This window comes from Plutella xylostella, chromosome 17, assembly GCF_932276165.1.
Source record: "Plutella xylostella chromosome 17, ilPluXylo3.1, whole genome shotgun sequence".
NCBI lineage: Eukaryota > Metazoa > Arthropoda > Insecta > Lepidoptera > Plutellidae > Plutella > Plutella xylostella.
The window spans coordinates 2035002-2041004 of record NC_063997.1 but is presented as its reverse complement, the minus strand read 5'-3'; the positions used below and the strand labels follow the sequence as shown (position 1 = coordinate 2041004).

Here is a 6003-nt window from a genome sequence, read left to right as displayed (position 1 = left end):
CTTACCACCATCGAAACATTAGCAATCAACAATCCATAGGTATCATCACCTATCTGTCAAACATCTGTCGGATCCATACAAATTATTGCAGGAATGCTGCTTAGCTTAGTGCTGCTTAGGCCCGGGTCTCCTATTTACCCCGTAGGTCGCGTCCAGCGTCACGCCGTAGGCCGCGTCACGATGCTCACTACATCTACGCGCCAAACGTCGGCGTGTGAGGGCGACCGCATCAGTACCTACTTTTCTATAGTGAGCATCGTGACGCGGCTTACGGCGTGACGCTGGACGCGACCTGCGGCGTAAATAGGAGACCCAGGCCAGGGATTGTTGATTGCTAATGTTCAGTGGTGGCACGGTAGCTGAACATTAAAAAGTGTCGACCACAATACATACAAGTATGTCATTTACAATCATGATTGCGACATTAATCATAGGTGTACACTGTACATATCATGCCAATATGCTGGTAGTATTACGTTGAATAGGGTCATGGCTTGTAGAGACCCTACTCTGATTTTACAACTACGATTTGAATATTCCAGAATGTAGTTCCGTTTCCCGACAACCTTCGTAGCTGTAAAATCATGGTAGACATAACGTTTATAGTTGTCCATGTAAATATCTAAGGAAAGACTGACAATGTATAAAGTGTAATTTACACATGGCTTCAGTGTTTTGCTGAGTACATTTGTAGTCGAAGCCTTAACTTATATTTAATATTCTTGATTTTTCATATTTGTTTGTTGACTCAAATGTGAGTTTAAACTTTTTTATTTCAGTGATCAGTTCTTTTTGTGGTGTAAGTATCTTCTTAATTTTTCGGTATATCGTATTCTCATGCAGTGAAGTTGAGTGCGTTTCCTCTGTATATGGTATCACTAAATCTGAGAATATTATATCTAAGGCAAGGTTTTGGCTTTCAAACAAGTTTGATTGTATTGACAATAAAACAATAATTTGCTATCGATTGCCTGCTGAGTTGTTCGAATGTTTGTGTATATTTTATAACTTAGCTTAATAGGCAGAATTCGTATTAAAATAGTATTACCTATTATGTATTGTATAAATTGCTATAGTTAGCGCAGGTATATGGTACATTATTTACTTGACTATAATTTTGTTGGTAATACAGGCTTTGGTGTTGCTTTCTCATCGGTAGGTACATATAACCATAGAATAACTAAGTACTAGTAGTACTTAGTTATTCTATGATATAACTGGATGTATGTATTGTTCAATATTATACAACGATTTGTATATTTATGGTTATATCGATGCAAGGTAGGTTTCATTAATTATATACAGTTTTTACTATTGAAAGATTCGATATGTTTTAGTCTAATTGATTTAACCATGGTACGGAATACGTAAATGTTTTGTTTGCTGAATGATAAAAATATTTGAAGCGAATGTATCTAAAGGTTCAGTTAGATTATAACGTGTCCATTTGCTAATAGATTTCGTTGTTTTTTTTATATTTTTATGTGCCGTACATCATTGGACGGTTTATCTGCATAATCCAATAGTGTCACTAGATTTTCTTAGCCCAGTACGGGTATATGGGCAATAATTCCTTCAACTGGTTAATCATTCTATTTTTATCTGCAAATAGTAACCGAAAATAAATGTTGAATTAACGGATCCAAAAATGATTTCAAGTAAATTTTAACAAGTTTACTGTCGGTTGATTATTGTAGCACAAAAATATGTACAGAGTAAAACAATCGAATGACCAACCGAGGGGCAAGTGTAGGTTTTTCTTAACCGATCGAGCAGTGAAGATCTACTCAAATTTGTATGGAGCGAAGCTAGTGCGTATTCGCGTTTACTAGCCATACTTGAACGTAGTAAAAACTCGCACTCACATTTACATTTATTTAAAACAACAGTTCCTTGATTTTCGGAGAATTCATTTGTTTTACCCAGCCCTGTGTTTATAAAGTCTACGTTTTTTTATTATATTACGCAATAATCGAGATTTATATTTGTCACAAAATATGCGACTATATTTTTATGAGAAGGTGCCTAAAATTTTGATCTGTTTTAGTAATAGTTAGAAGGTATTTAGTTAATAGTAATTTAGTGCGTTGTAAATTCGCCGTAGAAATGTTAATTTATCTCAATTGTAATGTTTTATATGACAATGGATATAATGCGTTATTATTGTAATGTTGTAAATAATTTTGTAAGAAATGGAATAATTAATAATACACATACAATTAATTATCTATTTTGTAGTTTGATTTCACATGCCTATCAATCCAAAGAGAATAATTTATGGTTCATATTAATATTAATACCTACTATACTTAGGCCCTGTTTCACAATGTCTGGTTAGTGGCTACCTGTGAGGTAAAGTACATGTTGTCACTGTCAAAAAATAATATCAGAGAGTGACAGCATGTATTTTATCTCACACGTAGCCACTAACTAGACATTGTGAAACAGGACCTTAGTGTACAGATAGAATAAAATGAACTATGTATTTTGGAATCTACATAGGTATAGCTCGACAACTTCGTGCGCGACCCTCCTTGCGGGGTGACAGACGCGGAGGGGACGAGGTATCCAAGACGACAGCGGGTAGCGGGAGGGGAGCGGGGAAGGGCAACGCGTGCACTGCACGTCATTATTACGGCAGTCTCGGCCGAGCAGTCGAGGCGGCCACATGTGTTGTAAAATCTGTCATAATCTGAGTTCGACGCACATGAGACCACTGATCCTGAGACCATTTTTAGTCCATTAGTCTTAAGATGAGTATTGAGGCCGGAGCCTCCACAATCGTTGGAATATTTAGGTATCTTTTTAATATTATCATTATATTATTATTAGGTATCTATAATTCGTCAACAAAACAACGTTAAAAACAACAAATCGTATAATTTCTCAAATTAAGGGGCTTCTTGTAGAACAGCGTACCGGATCAGTCCTACTACGCGGCTAAAGGTTGGTGCGGCGCAGTCAGATACGAAAAAGTAAACAACAAAGATGAAGAGTCCATAAGACAGTGCGTCAGTTGTCAGTTCTTGTAACTGGGAAAGCGACCAAAATTGAAGGTGGAAGATGATAATCTTCTTCATTAAAGAAAATGGTCATATCGTGCTTCGCCTACCCCCATACCACCCGGATTTAAATCCTATTGAACTTGTGTGGGGGTACGTGAAAGGCGAGCTCGCAAGAACGTCGATTGACTCTAACTTAGATAAAAAGATAAAAGACTTAGAGTTGCTTTTCTCTAATTATTCGCCTGAAAAGAGGAGAAATTGTGACGACCATGTCATAAAAAATGAAGACGAATATTATAAATCTGATAGAGTATTTGACGATGTTTTGGACACGTATGTTATTGTTTATTTATAATTTCATGTAAATTAAACATAAAATATTATAGTTAGGTGTAGGTACACTGAACTAATATGACTGGCGTACTCTAGTACATTATACTTCAAAGTAGGTATAATGTTTTTTTGATTTTGTTTTAGATTTATAATTGAAGTTAATGAAAACGATGATGAAGATGAGGATGACGACGACGATGAACAAGTTCAAACAGAGAGTGAACATGAAAGTGACATGGAAATTGATTTATTAAATAAAACACTTTTACATAAATAAATTCAAATTGGTAGATATTCTGAAGGTAGACATCCTAATTTTAATTCTGTCAAACTATAAATTTTAAGCTAAATATGACATTTACGGGAACACTCATAGAATAAAATTTTACTTACTCTTACATTACGTCAGAAATAGTTACAAGCTATCGCGAGATTAATCCGGGCACACTTTTCTACGTGTGTAGCATGTCGTGCTACCTCGCCCCCGCCACGTCTCTCACCCCGCAAGGAGGGTCGCGCACGAAGTTGTCAAGCTATAGTCAAAGTTATTCATAATGACCCCTTTCATTTGCTTTGTGCCCCTTTCATTGATGACTTCCTTACAGTATCCTTTTTCTACACCCTGTATTATTTCTGAGAAGAACAGAATTATGACCCACGAGAATGGATATGTAGACTTTGTCTCTCCATAATCATAATTAGCCTGCCATTTATCATGGACAATAGGACTCTCCGAAGCCACAACAGCAACAGTGTGCCCTGGGCCTTCCTCATGCAGTTACTAGCCATGGTGTCACCATTGAAGTTATATGTGGCGCTGCACTCACAGGGGCTCACAGCCCTCACAGGGTTCACTAAGTGTCAGATCGCAAGAATATAAATAGTTCCCGATTTTGCCGTAAAATTTCAGTGGCGGACTCTAATAACTATCGCAGTTTACACTTTAAAAATTTAGAGGGCGCTTACCTACAGTCTCTTCCTATTTCCAACAGGCTAGCTTCGATTTTGGTTGCACTTTTCACTTCACCGTTCACTGGTTCCGTGGTGTAGTGGTTATCACATCTGCTTTACACGCAGAAGGCCGCCAGTTCGATCCTGGCCGGAATCACTCTTTTTGTGTTTATAGAATATTTTTATTGTATTGTCATTCTGAGGAAAATTACCTGGTTGGTTATAAAATTACAAAATCATAGCCGGACTCGCAATCGAAGGGTTCCGTCCGTCCATCCTATTAATATTATAAATGCGGAAGTTTGTATGGTAAGTACTTACTATTTACAATGGATTTTCTTACAAAGGAGTTTTAGGTCGGTGTCGGTAGTACCTAAGTATAGTTGAAAAGGAAAACCCTTCTACATACTAGGAATGTAGTATACATACCCAGTAGCATCTAGTAGGTATAATTATATATATTTCACACGTTCCCTTAATTTTCGGATTGTTTCGTGATCCGTGAATCAAACGCAATATCCTCGAAGTGAAGACTAATAACCAGCCAATTTCATAAACTCTTTATGAAAAATTCTCGCCGTATCGTGTCGGTATTAAATCTCGCCAAAGGCTCGGTTTCACCACCATACTATAAACTCCACTTAGATAAACTTTTGATTTAGATAAACTTCTCTCCTCTCAGCCTATCGCGCCTATCGCACTAGTCGCACTACCAATCACTTTCTCGACATCACCAAAGTTTAACTGGTAGAAAATGCTACTAGCATAAAGTTCGCCTTTGTTCAATCTTTTTTTAAGTGCAATAAATAATTTATACTTACCTAATAATAATATTAACAAAATAGTAGTGGTTATCAGTTACCGCCTTGGGTAGCGGTAAAAAGTAGGTAGGTACATGGCTATAGTATGACCAACCAACTGCCGCTACACGGGTCGGTTATCAACGTAGATAAACGTCATTATAATATGGAGATTCGCCATAAATACGGCTCTGTGTTTGGTGGAACGTGCATTAAACGAGTATATCGACATCAATTACGAACCCGTGCCGCGGCGACAAGGAACATATTATATGTTCTTCTTAATTTAAGTTTGTACTTCTCTAACGATTAGAGTGGGACCAAAGTCTCCCGTTATCGTAGCGAATAACTCTGCGGTTTCAATAGGCCCTAAGTATGTTTAATCCCTATTTCCATTTACGTAGGTATCGGCCGTATTTTTATAAGTAAGTAGGTAAGAATTGTTTCTTTTACTGCGCGCGTTATAAATCAGTAGTTAATAAAATATAATAAATTGCGGACTAAATTATCTAAACATTATTGTGTTGTTGATTGAACAAAAAAGACACCGTTAGCACAAAAACGATATGAAACAATTAACCCCCGATTAACCTCCCGCCTATTCTTAACGGGGATCACTGGGTGGCGGTGCAATCGTGCTTTGGTAATGAAGGCTGCCAGCAGGTGGTGGGTTTACGAGCCTCGTGGTGAGTTTACAGCCGACAGTAAATCAGCGTCGCGATGCATCACGGATATTGGCTGCGAACTGCGGGGTTACCACCACCGAACTTTAGCAATAAACAATCCTTGAGCAGCGCCCAGCGTCGCTCGCTTGTCAAATCTGACGTAGGATCTATTGGTCTGACAGAATTCTGAATGTGATGCGGTAGATGGTCCCGAATGTAGAGTGTTTAGGTATAAATAACCAGTGTTTT

General features: G+C 37.6%; 1 non-coding gene across 1 annotated transcript; it reads left to right on the top strand.

Annotated features, from left to right (window-relative positions):
* The first annotated feature begins 4373 nt into the window (after positions 1 to 4373).
* Positions 4374 to 4446, top strand: Trnav-uac. Its single transcript has one exon. It is a non-coding gene; the product is annotated as a tRNA-Val (tRNA).
* The last annotated feature ends 1557 nt before the right edge of the window (positions 4447 to 6003 follow it).